This window comes from Eretmochelys imbricata, chromosome 21 (assembly GCF_965152235.1).
Source record: "Eretmochelys imbricata isolate rEreImb1 chromosome 21, rEreImb1.hap1, whole genome shotgun sequence".
Classification (NCBI taxonomy): Eukaryota; Metazoa; Chordata; order Testudines; family Cheloniidae; genus Eretmochelys; species Eretmochelys imbricata.
The window spans coordinates 2,330,827-2,352,168 of record NC_135592.1 but is presented as its reverse complement, the minus strand read 5'-3'; the positions used below and the strand labels follow the sequence as shown (position 1 = coordinate 2,352,168).

Sequence of the window (21,342 nt, the reverse complement as noted above, 5' to 3'; positions counted from 1 at the left end):
GTACCGCTTTAACTAGACTGGTATAGATCAAGTGATGCAACTTTCTAGTGTAGACAAGTCCTAGGAGTAGGAAGCTTTTTAAGCAGAGAAAGGAACTAGTTAGTTGTACACTGTGCTCTCTAGCACTAATGCAGGGGGACTTTACTCTCACACTGACCTGCTTAATCTGAATTGGGGACAAAGCACCTTTGATTAGGTCAGCTTTCATCCAGAGTGATTTTTACGTGCCTGTCATCAATGATAAAAATGAGTGAAGATCACACTGAGCTGGAGATCTCCATTTCATTTGTCTCTCCCTTAACAGGTTATTGGGCCAAGACAGATTAAAATGGGAATTGCTAAAACTCCAATCTTCTTCAGATAATGAGAGGGAAAAAGTGCTCAGAGCCCTCCCACATCTCCCCTCAAAGGCCTGTGGCTGTCTAATTTAGATCTGCAAAAATGTAACTTTCCAGACAAACTCTTTGTAAACAGCCTGGGCCAGCGTGTGAACGAATAATGCATTGTGCGAGCTCTAACTGTGTTTCCAGTGCCTAGCTGTACACGCAGGGCCTGAACGTGCAGCTGCTTTGTGCCCGAATAGCAAAACTTTGTCAAGTCATTAAACTGAATTCCAGGACAGGACAAGAGGAGCAGCATGCAAAGGTAAAGGGCGAAGATATTCCCCCATTCTCCAGAGTGGGCACTGACACCCAAACTGAAGAGAACATTGCTAATTTCCTTCCCTCCCCATAAAGCTTCTTAATCTCAGGCAATTTTGTGACAACGACGCACAGCAGGATGGGCAAAGTGGCTGGCTCTCCATACTGGGGATTCTTCCTCTGGCATAGCTACATTGGTGCAAAAAGGCACTCCGCCACTTCCGCTTACCTTTGTACAAGCCTCGTATAACATCAGGGCAGCATGTCTACACTAGTGGTCTCAACTGGTCCTCAGGACAGACAGGCCATCAGGCCCTGCAATTCTATAGGACTCTGAGGGCTTGGCTACACTTGCGAGTGACAGCCCAATAAAGGAGCCCCGGGCGCACTAGCTCACTCCCCATCCACACTGGCAAGGCACGTAGAGCGCTCTGACTCTGTGGCTACAGCGCGGCTGGTCTCCACCTCGGCGAGTGGGATAACGTTTGCTGCGCCCCCGCTGGAGCGCCGCGGTGCCAGTGTGGACGAGGTGTTGCTTTACTGTGCTCCGACCAGCCTCTGGAAATGTCCCATCATCCCCTTAAGTCAAGTGGCCACTCTTATTGTTTGGAATCGACTGTAGGAATGCCGAAACGCCCTTTGAAAGCTCCTCGTTTCTGACAGCCGGCTGCTTATCTGCTCCGAGACAAAGCAACCATTAGTGTGGAATGCTGTGCGTGGGGGGTGGAACTTATAAGACAGCATCCTGACATGCTCTCAGGCCCCCCAAAACCCACTCTCTCCCCCCACATACACACAACACACTCCCTGTCACACTCCACCCCACCAAGGAACAGACAGTTGCTGCAGTAAGTTAATATTCTCGCTCATTTCAGACCCTTCTTTCTTTGGGCAAGAAGAACAGGAAGGTATTTAATAGTTTATGCGCACATGAAAATTCCAGGTCGCACTAACTGAGGAATTTCATCTAGGAAGGATTCACATTCCCAAATGAGCTCACTAAACCACAAATGCACAGATTAGCTGACAGTCAGGAGCCCTGGCTGGTCACAAGTATTTTATTTAAACAACACGTTCGTACGTGAGGGTTAACGGAATGAAAAGCTACTGTAAGAGAACCCAGTCTGCTCCCAGGATGATTACACATGCACCCAGCTCCTACATTAAAGGAAATAAAAGATTAAGGCTGCATCATAATTAGCTGGAAGCGAAAGATTAAGAACGAAATTCAGAGGCTGACTTACATTTCAAAAGCAAGCTGAAGAGGGTGCTTCTAATCTGCATATTTAGTTCTGCTCTAGCTCCTGCTACAAAGCATCTGGGAAAGAATCCCATAGCAGAGGCTTTCCTAAAGCTGCGCCAGTCACAAAGGCAGCAGCCCTGCATTCACTTTACAACCCACCTCTGTAAATCAGGGGCAGCAGTCCAGCTTTTATAGCCTCTGAACAGCACACTAAACACTGTCTGCAAACATGTCTGGTGTGAAGGGGAGTGTGGAGACGTTTTATCATGGTAAAGCCAAGTAAATTCGTTAGTCTCCAAGGTGCCACAAGTCCTCCTTTTCTTTTTGTGGATACAGACTAACACGGCTGCTGCTCTGAAACTAAGTCTTGTAGTAACCCCGGAACGTAAGAGGTCAGCAGGCACTGCAGTCCTAGCACAACCCATGGAGCGTTCCCTGCCCAATGCCCGTTATTGCCATAGGGCTAGTAATAAAAGCTAACCTGGAATTTACCAGATGGGTAGGATTAGAATGAAGGAATCAATTTGACAAGACCTGACAGCCCTAACCCAGGAGAAATTCAGGACTTTGAAATGAATTCAAATCCAATTAAAAGCAAAAAAAAAAAAAGGTACAGTAATATTAAAACTGAAGGTAACTCTGTGGTAGTTACTAGTTAACTTTTTAGGACAAGGCCAGTTTTACACAACATGTTAAGATTTTACTTGACTGACCTTAACCCAAGTTGCCTGATGCCTTTTTTCAACAATTGTTTGTACAGTCCCCACGCAATTGTATTGAAAACAATCCTTTGCACAAAGGAATTGCCTCTCATCAAAAGGTCTGAAGCTCTTAAACACATTAAGCATTACATTAATCCCCTTTAAACACACACTTGGGAAGTAGAGAAGTATCAGGAGTTTAAGGCCAGATGAGACGACCAAATCATCTGTCTGACCTCCTGCATATCACAAGCCACTAAACCCCTGCCAGTTATCCCTGCATTGAGCCCAGTAATCTGGATTAGACTGAAGTGTTACAGCCCCCAGATCCCTGCATTACTGTATGCCACAGGGTAGATAACAACAGAGACAGAGGTACACTAATGACTGAGGCCCCTGCAGTTGACCAGGTGAGAGATACCCAGGTGAACCTAGCTAGCATTCCGCACAGATTTGTCCAAAGGCAGTGCCAGGAATAAAACAATGGAGACTTGGCTTCCAGTCCCCACAAAAACTACATCCCCTTCCACCCCAACAACATTCCCCAACATCAACAAGCAGCCTTGGTTTCCACAACTAACTTGCACCTCTCCTAATTAACACACTTAAATTACACTCCATGATCCATATGACAGACAGAGAGACAGACACAAAATCAGAAAGGATTCTGGGGATTTCTTTGTTTGGTGACAGAATCCCAGAGGATTTCAGCCCAAACCTGGAAATAGTCTTTACAAGTGGCTCACCACTACTCAGCTAGTAAAACTTTGAAACAAGATTGCTTTTGTGCAGCTCTACATGAACAGTGGCTTTTTAGTAAGTGGTGTGGTAGATTTAAGATAGAGATATTTAGAATATCAAGGGCATTCCAGGTTAGAACAGCAAGTGGGAAACCTCATCAGGTATCAGGAATTTTGCAAAGGAGTTGCGATATTTTGTGTGTTGGGGGAAGACAGTGAGTAGACAGACACTTTAGACCCATATATCCAAACTATGTGGCCATCCTGGGCCATTAACCTGACAGTGGATAGCATGGACCCCCAACAAGCTGGCATTAGGGGGAAGGGGAAATTTCCTGAGGAAAGCTTAAGAACTAAAAATAGCTGCAAGCCATCATCAGCTGAATGATGCAACTTGCAAGGGCAAATCCCCACCCATCCAGGCTTCAGCATGTTGAGCTCACTTCAAATCACAGCACTAGTCACCTTTAACGGCTGCACCACCACCACTTCTGGGCCCAGAGCTTTGCAGGGTTACTTGCGGGGTTTGAGGCTGCAACATTACTTAGGTCAGCTCCAGAAAGGGCCCATTGCCTCTGAGTAACTCTAAGGGCCTGGGTGCGAAGGGGAAGTCCTCCTAGGCTGGCTCCCTCTTCCTTGGTCTGGGAGCATCTCCCTCCCTTAGCACCATATGTAACAGTACGATGAGGGCACTCCCCCCTGCCCCAGCTACGGGCCAGCCTGCTCCCTGGCACTGTGCTGCCAATCCCTCTTGGCTGCACCACTGGGGTGACCCTTCAACAACAGAGGGAAAGGATTCCTAATTGGTGGTCCAGGGACCCCATATGACCTGAGATTCCTGTCCCCCCAAGGTACTCATACCCCACAGATGCCCTCCTTACTTAGGATTCTATCCCTGCAGGAATATTACTCACAGAACACCAACCCCAAGGCTGGGCAGACATGCAGATGGCATCTTTCAGGGCAATGTGTGGTCAAGAGACACACGTAGGTTGGCTGTGTCAGCTGGAAGGAGCTGTTCCTGGACAGTGACGTGTGAACCTGGGCCTTCCAGGAGTTTCTATCTGCTACAGATCAGGGCTCCCTCTGACAAACTGATCTGACACCAAGGCTTGTACAAAGGTCGATATCCGGGTCCCAGGAGTTCAGCTCATGAAAATGCAAGATGTTGGCGCGACAGACAAAAATAAAGGGTATGATATGCTCTGATGCCCACATCTCTATAGAAAGCTTGTGCGGGACACTGTATCCAAGCAGATGAAGGAATGAATCACCTACATGTTAGTCCATCTTTATTTACCACGAGCAGCAGATCAGCTATGCATGCATCACGCCACAGATTCATTAGACAGGACAAGGTAAACCTGGGGCCACTTAACATATTTGCCTTGGGACACAAGAGTCCTTTGCCCACCACTAATCCCACTTTCCACCTTGTGTCTGTTATTCCATAATCGAAAAGCCTTTAACTGAAGGGGACAGGGGTTGTGAGCCACCCTGATGTTCCTGGGAAGGGCCAGTCTGCAGGGTGGCGAAAGGAGGAAGTTCAGGGAGACAAGTGGCCTGTTCCCAGAAGACAGGAAGAGAAAGGCAAGGAATGTGAGATTAGCCAGCACAGAGCCCAGCAGGATTTCTATTGAAGATGATGTTAAAACTATGTAATACACAGGTTAAAAGATCTCTATACATCTGGGTAGAATGCTTAAAAATTGTCCAAAAGTACGGAGTTTGGTTTAAAAAGTCATAAAGTACATCCAGTACATAATCTGCAATATCCCAAATTAAAGTTAATAAATTTAACAATACAGTTTAAATATTAGCATCCAAATATTTGGTAAAAGCAAACCCAGCCGGCAATCTGCGCCTAACATGGAAGAGCAATACTAGCCACCATTAAAGCAGGGCAAAGGGCTTTTTGGCAAATATTATATTATTTGGGGCACCAAAACTATTTGTGAATCAGGTCGAGTTCAATGAATAGTTTTGGCCAAAAACAAACACACACACCTTTAAAAGATTCCGAAATTTCAAACCATTTCCATTAGACCTTTTGTTTAGAAAATGTTGTTTTGAAATTAACATTCAAAATGTTGCATTTGACTCCAATGATTTTTTTCATTTTAGCAAGAAAAACCTGAAAATTTCTGTTTCAATTCAAACCAAACAAGAACCAAAAACCTCAATTCTTCTCACATCTCTAGCCATAATGCAACTCCACCTCCTTCTCCCCTCCACTTCCTTACTCCCCTAGCTAAGCATTAATGCTGCTGAAAATACAACAGTGTTCTAAACAGATGCTTTTAGAAGTGGCCAGGCTCATTGCAGAAAAGCCAGGAGCTCACAGATTGTTGCCTTGCACTTTACAGGCCGTTAGAAATTACATAACATGATACTGTGTTACGTAATTTATTAACAGCCCCTTACAATATTCAGAGATGGAGGAATTCAAGATACTCCCAAAATTGTGGGGGTCATCAGGCCAAAAGGCGGCTTCTCCTACCCTGCCCTTGTCCCATTCTTTCTTCCTCTCTCCCCAAATGCTACCATAGAAGTCTTGATCTTACAGAGAAAGACATCTCCTGCCCCATGTTCTCCATGCATCCTGTCTGAGGCTGAGCAATCAAAAGACAGATCCATGACTCATCCACCCAATAAATTGTTCTACCCCACCCATAACTTGAACACAGAGTTGAGACTCACATGTATTCACAAGGAAGGGTAAGCAGCCAGAAATAGTCCTTCGAGCAGAGATTCCAAGATATTAAATGCAAGCTAGTGTCAGAGAACTTGTGACCAGTTGGATGGAAACGCTGCCCAGCCATTACAATTCCATTAGAAGAAATACATGTCATGGGTCCATTTCCTCCTGCTCCTCTTTATAACAACATCATACAAGCAGTTAGTCCAGATATTTTGCTGTCATCCAAATGCAAAATGACACTGACCATTGCCAGACACTAACTCAATGTTTGTTCTCTATGTAAAGCCACCAACCCATATCCCTCTAGTTTTGCTCGTAACAAGCCAAAAGCTTAGAATCTATTTTAACTCAATCATGCCTGTTTAACACTTGATTAAATATTTCTGGTGAAATAAGTTTGAGATATTCACTTGTGCAAAAGCTACATCTCTTTAGGTCTCCCCAAGTGCATAATTCAAATGAAGACACCTACAATAAAATTTCTTTTGCCTTCCAATATTTCCCCCTTTAGCTTCACCCTGAGTGCATTCATCTTCTTTTCCAACTTACTTTTGGAGGCTTACTTTAAAGTCAGACACACATCCCAAGTTTTTTTCTCCTGCTGATAATAGCTCATCTTAACTAATTAGCCTCTCAGTTTGTATGGCAAATTCCACTTTATCTTCTTACTATATGTTCCATTCTATGCATCCGATGAAGTGAGCTGTAATTCACAAACGCTTATGCTCTAATAAATTTGTTAGTCTCTAAGGTGCCACAAGTACTCCTGTTCTTTTTACACATCCCTTAGGATCTGCCATCAACATTCATAAAATACCAGCCTGCATTCTTTTCATAAAGAGATTAGCTTATCTTTTCAGGTAGTGTTTGTGTCACTCAAGACTACAATGTCCTTCCTGGGGAGTAGCAGATGCATAATGCAAAAGGCTTTGTTTGTGTTTGAGATAACAGTCCCTAGACCACAAGAAGTTCACAGAGGAAATCATGAAGAAAATTTCAGGAGATTAGTTTAAAGTTGCCAGCAGAAAATCTGAATAATTAAAGGGCATCAACATCAGACATGGAAAGCCTCTACAGCCAAAGCTTTCAGGAGGAACTAGCAGATTTTGGGTGTCCAACCTGACATCCCTCAAAGGGGTGTGGAGGTGGGTATTCAGCTTTTCATGAAAAGCAGACTCCTTTGAGATGCTTCAAGTTGTGACTAGTGATTTCTGAGTGTTCTTTACAGGGGTCTCAATCATCTCAGATTCAACTCCCATGAACATTAGAGGGGAGTAAGAGACTATCCTTATCAAATAGTTAATCTATTTCAACATTTCACAAATTATCCCTCCCTCCTTCTCTTTTCCAAACTGGGAATTTAAGCGAAGGGGACTGAGCTACTGAAGAAAGGATGCCAGGTTTAAGAAACATTTCCGAGTAACAGCCGTGTTAGTCTGTATTCGCAAAAAGAAAAGGAGTACTTGTGGCACCTTAGAGACTAACCAATTTATTTCCGACGAAGTGAGCTGTAGCTCACGAAAGCTTATGCTCAAATAAATTGGTTAGTCTCTAAGGTGCCACAAGTACTCCTTTTCTTTTTAGGTTTAAGAAAAAGTCTTGGTTGTGAAGATACCTCCCCTCCCACAAAAAGAGGCAAGTAGTCAGAAATGTCTAAGTAGGCTTTTGAAAGGTTTTTCCTATATCCTACGTTAATGTCTGTTCTGAGGGATTGTGCTCCAAGCAGCTACAACAAACTGAATTAATCACTGCAAAAAATAGCAACAATTCTATCATAGCTATTATAAGTCCTCCTTGGGTTTAATGACTCAGGATTGAAATTCCTACCACATAGGAAATGGGGAATTTCTTTGGTAAAAGAATACATCTTTCATCCAGTTGCCACTGTGGGAGCAGGTTCAAGACAATCCTACACTCATGATAGTTATGGAGATAGAACTTAAATCCAAGTATACGAATACGTGATCAGGATAGGGAGGTTCTCATCAAGAATAAGTTGCACTATTAAAGAAAATAGCACAGACACCAAGCAGGGGCAATATCCTGAATCAGTGCTAGTTACCATCTGACCCAAATGCTATTACATACAGATGGGAAATATAGCCACGGGTACTTGTTCCTCATGTAAGAAAGGTTAGCTAGCTTGTAACTTTCAAAGCAATTAACAATACTGCAGAGAAAGTTACTGCCTTAGTCTTCACTGCCAAAAAAGAGATGAATTTTTACCATGGGATAACTAACACGTGTTCGGCTATCCCACTGTAAAATCCTAGTGGCCATCAGACATTGTAGTTTTTACTGTGAGGTAGCTAGCTACACAAGATGAACATTATGTCCCCGCCCATGGCTGCCTTCATCTAGTTACCTCATAATAAAGAACGCCTGGTCTCCACTAGAAGTTTGCAGTGAGATCGCTGAAGCGCATTGTAAAACCAAAACCAAACACACCTATTTTGGTGCAGTAAAGACATATGCACCGTGCAAGCCTCAATACCATTTCAGTTAGTTCTGTGAGCAGCATAACCAGCTTTACTCAAGCCCAGTGGACAGACACTCAAGAAGAGGGGAGGGAAATAACACAAAGTAAAGCAACCCAAGAAACTGTTTCTGAAATGACACTGCTGACAGACTGGCAAAAGATGGAACAGGCTGTCTGAACGCTTTGATGATTCCTTGAGTTGAAATGGCCTTTGTTTGCATTTCACCTGTAAGAGCTTGATCCACTTTCCCCATCATCTCCACCTTGGTCATTGTGGAAGCCTTTCTCGTGTCTCAGAAAGTTCCCAGTATACACCACTCAGGTAGCTGATTCACAGTCATGATATGGTGGTCTAGCCACTTAGTGCGCTGAGCACTAAACTGACCGGGCAGTGACTAGAACACTCCCTACAGTAGCTTCTGGAATGCAAGGAGCTGACTTTTCTCCAGGAGATGAGCATGGATCTCTAATGGATCCCGGACCAATTTACTTCCCCGTTTCACTATCTAGCCGGGCTGGATAACACCACTGAGCTTTAGGGAGGATTTTTAAATTTAAAAAACTAAATTCACACATTTTTCTTCACTGTTTCAAGAAAGAAGTTACCAGAGTCTGGATGAGTTTCCCCACTATAGATCTGTCATGTTAGTTTCAAGGATGCCTCCTAAGCACATCTGTGCCAAAGAGCCAGCACACACACTGGACTGACATGTCCCAACATCCTTTCCACTTGAACGGGCAGCACTGAAGAGCTATTGGCCATTGCAAACAGTCCAGAAAAGCAGGGACTGGTGCAAGTTGAGAGGGTCCAAATCTACTACTTTTGGCAAGAAAACTGCAAGAACAGATGGAAGCCCAGCAAATCCGGCAACAGAAAAATCTGAAGTCAATACCACAGTGATTAGTACAGAATAAACGCCCCAAAACACAGGATTAAACTGCTTATATCAAAGTCACTGACTAAGCTAGAGAGACGGCAGAAGCAACAGTCCAGGCAAAAGCCAAATGTCTGATTCAGGAAGGGGAAAACCCTTGCTTGTACCTAGTGGTGACCTACCGCTGGAACGTGGTTTGAGACATATGGGGACACAGCTGCTACAGAAATCCTAAGCAGCGCTGTCTCAGCACTGCACAAGGGGACAAGGTGCATTATTTCGGGATGAGCATTTCACTTTCTTCTAACGGGTGGTCACTGACTGAGGCAGCGAGATACTGCTCTGTATGCCCCAATCCTACAGAAGCATTCTTTGCTCAGGTACGCGGATGAGGCTGCTGGCAACATCAACCCAGTCTCTGAAAACCAAGCTATTGTTTCTCCTGGTTTGTGTGTTTGTTGTCTCCAAGGAGGAGGAGCCTGGAGTCAGGCTTTTGATGGTAGTTATGTAAGAGGCTGAACAACAGTTTAGTTTATTCTGCTACAACTGGGGCAGCTCTGTAGGGCTAACAGCAATAAAAACCTTGTTCTTGTCAGTGGATTGAAGGAACAAGACCAGGCAAAATTTATATGCCAGACGAGGTGCTACTTTTATTGTTCCCTTCAGGTAATTTTGGTCAGTAACTCTATCCCTTCCTCCCCCCGCAAAAAAGAGAAAGAAACCAGCTCCTTTTAGCTGTCCTGTCCCTCATGGAGACAAGGGATGCTAGGAAAGGAGAGGGAACAACTGTTCTAGGGCAGCAGGCTCAACCCAACGCTACTGTATGGCGCATGGCAACTGAACTATTCACAAAGAGGCGATCTGAAAACCAGAGACAGATGATTACACAAGGGAGACAAAACCTCCAGCTGCCATCCCCAAATCACCATTTGCTGTGGCAGCCAATTCCAAACCACTTCAATCAAGGATATTTACTATTTTAAAATCTCCGTGGTCCCAGCTGCCAGAGGGGTAAGGCCTGTACTAGCTAGTCCACATGGTTCCGCATAGGGTCATTCCTGAAGCACTGGGGGAAGAGGTGATAGGCAAACTGGTGTTATGGAGCGCCAGCTAACGTCATAATTCACTTGTCTTTGCCTCCACGACACCAGCCACATTCCCTGATGGAAACCTTTCTGGTCTCAGCACAGCTCACCATATACAGTGACCACTAACAGGACATGCTACTTTTGTCTGAAATAATTATGTGGCCACAGATTGCTGATTCCAAGGGCAACCAGACTCCTGAGCTGGTAAAGAGCTTGTTTCATTGCAAAGATCCCTTGCAATAAAGGCTGATGGAAAGGAGCAAAGAAGATACATCAACAGCTGAGGTTACAATCCCCTCTTCCCAACACACGATTCCAGGAGCAGAGGTGTCTGAATCCCTATATTTCTGCAGGTTTCAGAGTAACAGCCGTGTTAGTCTGTATTTGCAAAAAGAAAAGGAGTACTTGAGCTGTAGCTCACAAAAGTTTATGCTCAAATAAATTGGTTAGTCTCTAAGGTGCCACAAGTACTCCTTCTATATTTCTGCAATGGTTGCACAGGTTAAGCATGAAAACTTTGATGCTTTTCCATCTGTAATCAGGCCTCAAAATGTTTACCTAGATAAACTCCTGGAGATTAGAAGCCCTGGCTAAAATAATGTCTTGGGCCAGAAATTTACATAGCTAAACAGGCTTTCGTGGAGAGAGAACCTATGGGCTTGTCTACACATGAAGTTGTTCCCGATTAACTCCATGTGTGACAACTTACTCTGGAATAAGAGTGCATTAGTCCTGTTCATCTTATTCCAAAACAACGTCTACTCATGGAGTTAATGAGGAACGCCTCCATGCATGGAGGAGTCCTATCTCATAAGAGTTGCAGTCAGTTCTAGAGACTCCTGGCTATACTGAAAGCAATCTAAAAGTCATTGTGGAAGGGTTATCCAAAAGAGCCCTTGCGTCATGCAGTATGCCCCCTGCAATTTCAGAAGACTGTTCTGATGAAGTGGGTCCTAACCCACGAAAGCTTATGCCCAAATAAATTTGTTAGTCTCTAAGGTGCCACAAAGACTCCTCGTTATTTTTGTTCACTTATGCTGCACCAGTGGAAGGGCAAGGTATCAGATTTCATTTCCTTTTATGCCAATTGGACTAGTCTGGATTTCAGCAGATTTTTTTTTTTAATCTACATGATTCTGAATTGCTGCGTGACTGTCTCTTTTACGTCCGCAGCTGGCAACATGAACCAACACTTGCATACACAGAGAAAGCTGCTTCAGTTCAACTTCCGTTGATTTAAAACCAATCTACCCCTGCCTGGGTGCACTTATCAGTTTAAAGCTGTTTTATGAGTTTCTACACACAAGGCTGTAGCACTTCAACCATCACATCTTTAGTTAAACTGGTGCAGCTATGTTTTTAAATCAGGCCTTCGATACAAGGCTCATACGAGCATCAGAAACTCCCTGGGTGGATACAAACCTGTCTTGTTTCTTCAGGCACCTGGTTCCACACTCTGAAAACAGCCTTGCAAAATTCTATATACCCAAGTAAGTAAAGATCCCCAGTGTCTCCTTAGCAATCACCTTCATAAAAGACAGGCAAGTACATTTTGGACTGAGTTTCCATGGCAGTTTTGCACGGAGGCTATGGAGTGCTCCATCATGGGCTTCTTCAGGGGTTATTAAAAAAGAGTTCCACGTTTAGAAGTTCTCTACATCCTGGATATTGATTAAGAAAAGAACAAGTGCTTCAACACCACCATTTTTTTTAAATCAAAGTGAAACATGTCTCCAGAGCCATTTCACAGAGATCAGTTTGGGGGTCAATGAGGGACAGAGAGATGGGGTAGTTTGTTTGATACAAAAGGTGGCAAAAGTCGAGCGAATGCTGAAACATCTGCATCCTTCAGTATAACACAGGAGCCTACACAGCAATTAACAAGTCTATATGCGGCTAAACAATCGTCTCCTGGGTCTAGCTTCCATGGCAGTGGCATAGATCTATTAGCATCTGTAAACTGTCAAGGCACCACTATCCAAGCAGCAGCACTGCAGGGGTTTTCCACCCCACAATCAAATACATTAAAAAGGAATGTCTACGCTGTCCTACACCCGGGTAGAGGAGGAAAAGAGGACTTGAAGGGAGCAGCTGTCCCTTGTTCCACAAGGGACGGAAAGCAGCGTATCCTTTTCCACCCCTTCGGTCGCAAGGTATCAGAACCTTTGGCCTTGTCTACGCTGGACTTAAAAAACTTCCCCAGTTCCACCACCCCTCGGGGGAGTGCTAGCAGGCCAGTGCACTGGCATTCAATGGTGTCTTCTCTGCACCGTCCACTCTCAGCAGGGTGCTCAAAATGCTGTTGGCCTGTCTACGTCTACACTATACTTTCACCATTGCCACGGACAGAGCTGCACCAGTGGTAGCGAGCATCAGATTTCCTGTGAAAGTCTAGCGAAGACTCTCTGGTGAGGCTCTCAGCACTGCTGATTACCCCACAGAGAACATTTTCACCTGTCCCCCCTCTAGCCACGGCTATGCAGAAACAAAAGGGAAAAACGTTGTACAGATTAAAGCATAAACCACTTTAGGCCTTGACTGCATTATACATTGCACTAGGTTAAGTCAATTTACTTAGCTTGTTTTGAGCAGTTTAAGTTAATTCATTACCAAATTAAGTCAAGTCAATATAAGCCTGTTTTAAAAAGTGTAAGGGTATCTACCCAGGGCTTTAACTAAATAGTTTTAAAAAACCCAAGCGCCCTCCCCCCCTTTAAACCAATGCAACTTGTCATTCAGACATGGACTAAGTGAGATCATAGCATTTAAACATTGGTGGAAAACAGAACCAAACACAAGAAGGGTGCACAAGGAAATGCCTTTCACCAGCACAGCCAATGGCAAACTGACTCCACATCCAAGCATAGCTGTGCGTGCACAAAGGATCGATGCCACATACCCCAAAAGCACACAATCTGAGTGCACATAAAGATAGCCCCCCAGTACAGGGGACAGGCACTACTAGGGGTGAGATTAATTCATAACTGGATTAACATGCATTTGCAACAGGCCAGCCACAAAATCAATACCTGAACTGTAAACCTCGGAACCGGAAACAGATAAGTGGAAAAAAGCAAGAGCTGTTTGAGAAACCCACCAAGAAATTTAAATGAAGAAACTCTTCTTCTCAGGGTCCCCAGTCAAAACTGACCACTCCTCTGAAATATTAGAAACAAACACACACCACATCATTGCAACCTGAAAGCACGTGCTTCATAGGAATGACAGAAAACATCAAGAATGAGACAAGACAACTCAGCTTGGAGGGGATTCAAAGTATTTGGTCAGACAGAATGGCAAAAGCAAAGGTACACACACAAACACACAGGAACAGGCTCAAAGAAATTATCCCTTAGAATTGCTTGTTTCACAAGATGAAATAAAACCCTCAACAAAGAGGAAGCAGAATGGTCCTAGCAATGAATCCATCTTTCTGACACAGTTAGGACTGTCAAAAGAACACCAAATTTCCACAATCAAGCTTAAAAAGCACCCCATCGGGAGAAACTATGTTCACTGAGCTATCTACACTGGAAGAGCCAGGATATCGTACTGTACACTGTACTCTATCTAATGCCTCAGGTATGAAAATTCTGAAAAAGAATCTGTGGAAAAAGTTCTGAAACTGTCTCCAAAAAGAAAAGGCAGCACCTTCTAGTGACACATGCTGGAAACCAGAGACTATTTTTGCCTTCACAATTTCTGGAATGATCCCAGCTTTCAGAGATCTGATCAAAGTGGCATGTTTTGGCAAAGCAAGGGACCACAATTTCACGTACATACAGTTTGTAGGCAGCACATTCTGTGTACTACCATACATAAAGCAAAGGGCCCAAGCCTACAGCCCTTATTCATGCAAATAATCTTTACTCACAATTAATACAATTAGACCTGTGACTACAAGCATGAACCTCACAAATGAGCAATCCAACTCCCACATAAACTTACACTGCTCCCACAACCTTCCCCAGAAGCACTTGTTTGTATTCCTTTAAATCATAACAGTTTAGAGTATTTTCGGTGGGGGGTTGTTGGGTGTCAGATAGAGGCAGTTACTTTTTCCTTATGACCTGTGAACTCTTTGCTGCTCCTCCATACTCCCCATGGCCACTTACAGGATTTCATCAGAATAAACTAAGGACTGTATCTTAAAGGAGGTTAACCTCAAAATTTACATTTAAATTTAAAGATCTTACAAATCCTTGTACTAGAAATAGTTTAATTACATATTTAAGTGTCATTAAAGACAGCTTGAATTTAAACATTCCCTTTGCAATGTTTGCAGCATGGTGCATGAAAAGGAGAAAGCGAAACTGTCTAGAAACCAACCATAAACGGAAGTGAAATTGACACCCTTGTTTTCATTGTCAAAACTCAGAAAAATGAAAAAGCAAACAGCATAAATGGTGAGAGGTACTTTGGATTTTAAAGATTCTTTCAGTTCTAACAGTGCTTGAAGCCTGTATGCCTGCGTGCTGTGGGACCAGATAGCCCACTTCTCACTGCAGTGAGATGAAAGAAGGCAGAAAGAGTTGGAACCATCATTTCATTCCTTAGTTCATCAAATCTGAGCACAGTGTTTTACTAATCAACAGGTTTCAGAGTAACAGCCGTGTTAGTCTGTGTTCGCAAAAAGAAAAGGAATACTTGTGGCACCTTAGAGACGAACCAATTTATTTGAGCATAAGCTTTGTCAAATGCATGTGCTGAAAATTTCCAGAGGCAGGTATAAATATGCAAGCAAGAATCAGGCTAGGGATAACAAGGTTAGTTCAATCAGGAAAGCTGAGGCCCTCTTCTAGCAGTTGAGGTGTGAACACCAAGGGAGGAGGAAACTGCTTTTGTCCTTGGCGAGCCATTCACAGTCCGTGTTTAATCCTGAGCTGATGGGGTCAAATTTGCAAATGAACTGAAGCTCAGCAAAAAGAAAAGGAGTACTTGTGGCACCTTAGAGACTAACCAATTTATTTGAGCATGAGCTTTTGTGAGCTACAGCTCACTTCATCCAGTTTCTCGTTGAGGTTTTTTTTGCTGCAGGATGGCCACCTTTACATCTGCCAGTCCTTGCCTACAGACAGCCCGCCAACCCGAAGCGAATACTCACCAGCAACCACATACCACACAACAGAACCACTAACCCAGGAACCTATCCTTGCAACAAAGCCCGTTGCCAACTGTGCCCACATATCTATTCAGGGGACACCATCACAGGGCCTAATAACATCAGTCACACTATCAGAGGCTCATTCACCTGCACATCTACCAATGTGATATATGCCATCATGTGCCAGCAATGCCCCTCTGCCATGTACATTGGCCAAACTGGACAGTCTCTACGTAAAAGAATAAATGGACACAAATCAGATGTCAAGAATTATAACATTCATAAACCAGTTGGAGAACACTTCAATCTCTCTGGTCACGCGATTACAGACATGAAAGTTGCGATATTACAACAGAAAAACTTCATATCCAGACTCCAGCGAGAGACTGCTGAATTGGAATTGATTTGCAAATTGGATACAATTAACTTAGTCTTGAATAGAGACTGGGAGTGGCTAAGTCATTATGCAAGGAATGGCAATATACAAAAACCTGTAGGGGAACACTTCAATCTCGCTGGACACACAATAGCAGATGTAAAGGTGGCCATCCTGCAGCAAAAAAACCTTCAGGACCAGACTTCAATGAGAAACTGCTGAGCTTCAGTTCATTTGCAAATTTGACCCCATCAGCTCAGGATTAAACACGGACTGTGAATGGCTCGCCAAGGACAAAAGCAGTTTCCTTCTCCCTTGGTGTTCACACCTCAACTGCTAGAAGAGGGCCTCAGCCTCCCTGATTGAACTAACCTTGTTATCCCTAGCCTGATTCTTGCTTGCATATTTATACCTGCCTCTGGAAATTTCCACCACATGCATTTGAGGAAGTGGGTATTCACCCAAAAAAGCTTATGCTCAAATAAATTGGTTAGTCTCTACGGTGCCACAAGTACTCCTTTTCTTTTTACTAATCAACATTGGGGCCTCAGGGCGCTCTTGTTGTTTATTTGTTTTGTAATAATGGTACATATGAAGTTCTTTAGATAGTCAAAACACCATGCAAACAAACAAATTTATAATATAATTTTAACCCAAAGTCCCTCTTAAAAATGTTTCAAGATTATATGTATGGGAGAATGTCTAATGGGCTTGGCCCATTCATAAAGTCTCAGCTCAGTAATGAACAGGCATGTGGCAATAGGTATTAATAAATAACATATGCATTAAACATATCCTTTACCTAATACTGAGCTCAACACTTTCTTCAGAATCGTAGCTCTGAACTTTGATATTTTATATGTCACAACACTAAAGTGCAAAAGCTAACTTTTTTATAGTTGCTAAACCAGTCAGGCTGCTTTGAGTTCAGGATCTTATTTTAAAAGAACTCAAACTGAAGTTCTAGATCCTCTGACTGGAGTTTAATAGATCCTCAGACAGGAACTTATTTTAATAGAACTTAGAGCTAAAGGAGCATAGGGCAACCAAAGAGCACACAGTAAGGAACACTCCTTTAGTACTGCTAGGTGCTAAAGACAGCCTTCTTTCTTCCATTTTTTGACTCCATCTGGAGTCTGCATTACTTTTGTCCCCTCATCCAAGAAAGGAATGAGTGCAGATGGTAGCCTTTCCCCATAGGCAATAACCTCAGAGTATTTCACCTATTGTATGGATTTATTTAATAAGAGGCTTGTCAATTACAAGACTCTTCATTATACAAACGGCAGACTGAGAGCGCTTCGTAAAAAAATTAATGCTCAGCAGCATCTAGGAATCAGTTGCCTGCCGAGCCTGATTTCATCTGATACATGACCCCTTTAGAAAGCACAGAATTTGGCTTTATATACCACCTTTCCTGCTTTGTGTATCCCCCGCGCTTTGCACAGTAGTGCATCAGATTCCTGCTGGCTAAAGAGGCTGCCATTTTACACTTGGCATTCACACAAGGATTTGTTTATAACCGTGTGTTGGGAGGGATGCTGGGCAGGACGTGAGGATTATTCCATGTTCTGAGAAATGCCACAAGATTTCCTTAGGAAGTTATTGTTGCAAATCACCTCTGAATTCAGATGACTGTGGCTCTACTTTTGGAAGTTTACTGTTCCACAAAATTTCTTTTCAAAATAGGGAAACAAAGGCTCAACATCCAAAGCCATCTGATTTCATTGGCACCTATCTCAGTTTTCAAGGAGAGGAAGTGCATCTTACATAAAAAATTCTTACAACCCACCACACTTTAGAATGTAGAGACACGTCTCCCCCACCCCCCTCAATTAAGCTATCTAGTCTATCTTCATTCTAAGGCAGCATAGGTCTCTTATTACACATTTATTAATACAAGGGATTCTGTCAACATTTATCTTCAGGAATAAGGGACATGTTATTCGCTTCCAACAAAAAACCAGGTTTCAGAGTAACAGCCGTGTTAGTCTGTATTCGCAAAAAGAAAAGGAGTACTTGTGGCACCTTAGAGACTAACCAAGTACTCCTTTTCTTTTAACAAAAAACCAGTCTCAGGAACTGTTCCTACCTGGTGTAGTTTTGTGCTGTTATTGCCCTGGAGCCAGTCAATATTTGTATAATACATTCCTTACATTCCTTACCTCTAATCCTCACAAACAGAAGATTACAATGTATATTTTGTTTACAGGTTTCAGAGTAACAGCCCTGTTAGTCTGTATTCCCAAAAAGAAAAGGAGTACTTGTGGCAACTTAGAGACTAACCAATTTATTTGAGCATAAGCTTTCGTGAGCTTTTGCTCAAATAAATTGGCTAGTCTCTAAGGTGCCACAAGTACTCCTTTTCATTTTGTTTACACAAGCTTCTGATAACCTGCTGGGTGTGGGTCACGTAACTCTGTGCATTTTCCATTTAGATACAACCTCTCTAAGCAAATATCTTCTACTAGGCACATGATTCCAGTTTAAGGCCCCTACACTCTCACCCGTAGCTAAGGAAGGAAAACAGACCATAAATTACAGCTGTTTGGAGGCCAGAAGACACTTGGTACAATCAAAGTAAAGTGTGACTGAAAGTGGAATATAAATAGGAATGCACAACTAAAGCACTTAAATAGTCTCTTGTCTATGTTATAACACAATTTTAAATCCTTTTCACAATTTGCTTAAAACGTGACTTTTTCCTTTATCCATGACCCAGTTAGTTTCAATCAGCTTGAGGTCTCAGCACACAACATGTCCTCCAGTCACAGACTGCCCACTATAAACTGACTCCACAACTTACTGTTTTATGCTCGGGTTGTCTGGCGGCTGAGGCTGGATTCAGGGGGCTTGGCTGCTGCTGAAAAGACTTGGCTGCCAGACTGTTAGTGCTGGAGAGAACCGCTCAGTCATGGTTTTGGAATGCTTACTTACTCCTAAGACACTACAAAGCTATTCCTCCTTCCCACCCCCCTAACATCAGTGTTTAAAAACCACCTCAGTAGTAAGCAAGAAGCACTTTTTAGAACGCAGAGTTGCTGTTCAGAAAATATGGAAATGCAGTTTGTTAGCACTGGGACACTGCTCCTTTAACAGGAAAATGACCAGAGGAGCACGCACACACACACAGCAAGTCAAATAGTGGGGGCATGGGGGAACCACCACCATTTCAGTCAGCTTGGTTCAAACAAACTTCTTCTAGCACCAGCTGTAGGTGTTCTCCAGTTGACAGTGACACAGGAGACCAAGCAGCGAGCACTCCTACGCTGATTAACAAGTCACACTCTTGCTACACTCAGACAGTAGTGGCCTCTGCACGCAGCTCCTCAGGGGAAGTGGGTGTACATATGCAAGAGACGGTCACGGAAAGGCTAGCCGAGATGTTTGCTCAGCTCAGCTGGCTGTTCTCCCCCCACCCACAAGTCTCTCAGTGTAGCCCAGGCCCCCACCCATCCCCAGTTACTCAGCACACCCCCAAAGGAAGGGACGAACCAGCCAGGGAAGTGTTTCCTAACCGCCCTCCCTACACCAGCTGCTGGGCTGAGACAAAGCTCAACCCAAGCAGGGCTTTATCCCGTTCGGCAGGGCAGGGCGGGGGGATGACCCCCAAGAGAAGGGGACACAAAGGGGTAAATGAACCCCTCCCTCCAGAACAGGATAGGGGAGAGAAGGCTTTTCCCCCACACCTCACTGCTAGAACCCCACTGCACACCCACTACAGCCACCCAACTACCCCCACCCACCCCTGTTCACCCCTACGCCAACCCCACTGACCCCCACACCCCCCAGAACAGCCCTGCCACTCCCAACTTCCTAGGGCCCCATCTCACCCCTGAAGCTCCCATAACCAAGTCATGCCCCAACTCCCCACTATGTCCCCTCTTAGCCCCCAACCCACACACGTCCCCACAACCTCCTCACCCCCAATGCCCATCATAACACCGCCTCACACACAGCCCCCACCCTGAGTGCTCCCCCCACCAGCCTCTACCCACATACCCCCCTGACCCCAGACCCCATAGACCCCCTCTGACCCCACCAGCCTCTACCCACATACCCCCCTGACCCCAGACCCCATAGACCCCCTCTGACCCCACCAGCCTCTACCCACGTACCCCCCTGACCCCAGACCCCATAGACCCCCTCTGACCCCACCAGCCTCTACCCACGTACCCCCCTGACCCCAGACCCCATAGACCCCCTCTGACCCCACCAGCCTCTACCCACATACCCCCTGACCCCAGACCCCATAGACCCCCTCTGACCCCACCAGCCTCTACCCACATACCCCCTGACCCCAGACCCCATAGACCCCCTCTGACCCCACCAGCCTCTACCCACATACCCCCCTGACCCCAGACCCCATAGACCCCCTCTGACCCCACCAGCCTCTACCCACATACCCCCCTGACCCCAGACCCCATAGACCCCCCTCTGACCCCACCAGCCTCTACCCACATACTCCCCTGACCCCAGACCCCATAGACCCCCTCTGACCCCACCAGCCTCTACCCACATACCCCCTGACCCCAGACCCCATAGACCCCCTCTGACCCCACCAGCCTCTACCCACATACCCCCCTGACCCCAGACCCCATAGACCCCCTCTGACCCCACCAGCCTCTACCCACATACCCCCTGACCCCAGACCCCATAGACCCCCTCTGACCCCACCAGCCTCTACCCACATACCCCCCTGACCCCATAGACCTCCTCTGACCCCCTCTGACCCCACCAGCCTCTACCCACATACCCCCCTGACCCCATAGACCTCCTCTGACCCCCCCACCGCAGACCCCCCACCCGCCTCTACCCATATCTCCCCCCGGGCCGCCCGGTACCTCGGCCGCGGGGCTGTCGCTGGCTCGGGCTGCTCGGGCTCCGCGGCGAGCGGGACTGAGCCGGGCAGGGCGGGGCCGCGCGGGACTGACAGCGCCGGGCCGCCCACCCCGCCGGGCCTGCTGCGGCCGCCACCGCCCCGGGGGCGGGGCGTATGGGGCGGGGGCTGGCACGGGGAGGGGGATGGCACAGGGAGGGGGGATGGCTCGGGGCATATGGAGGTGGGGGATGGCACAGGGCGTATGGGGGGATGGCAGGGGGAGGGGGGATGGCTCGGGGCGTATGGAGGTGGGGGATGGCACAGGGTGATTGGGGGGATTGCAGAGGGAGGGGGGATGGCACGGGGCATATGGAGGTGGGGGATGGCACAGGGCGTATGGGGGAGGGGGGAAGGCACGGGGCATATGGAGGTGGGGGATGGCACAGGGCGTATGGGGGAGGGGGGAAGGCACGGGGCATATGGAGGTGGGGGATGGCACAGGGTGTATGGGGGAGGGGGGAAGGCACGGGGCATATGGAGGTGGGGGATGGCACAGGGAGGGGGGATGGCTC

General features: G+C 45.6%; 1 protein-coding gene across 3 annotated transcripts in view; it reads right to left on the bottom strand.

The window, feature by feature from the left end:
* The window catches only part of RHOC (ras homolog family member C), a 33,926-nt gene extending 13,004 nt beyond the window's left edge, over window positions 1-20,922 (bottom strand). For 2 of the 3 annotated variants that reach the window (XM_077839179.1, XM_077839182.1), the window contains exon 1: window positions 20,793-20,922. The gene's annotated coding sequence lies outside the window, so the exon portion shown is untranslated. Of the gene's footprint in view, window positions 1-18,754; window positions 18,776-20,792 lie in introns of those variants that run through there. The other variant, XM_077839181.1, reaches the window with a different exon arrangement.
* Window positions 20,923-21,342: the final 420 nt, after the last annotated feature.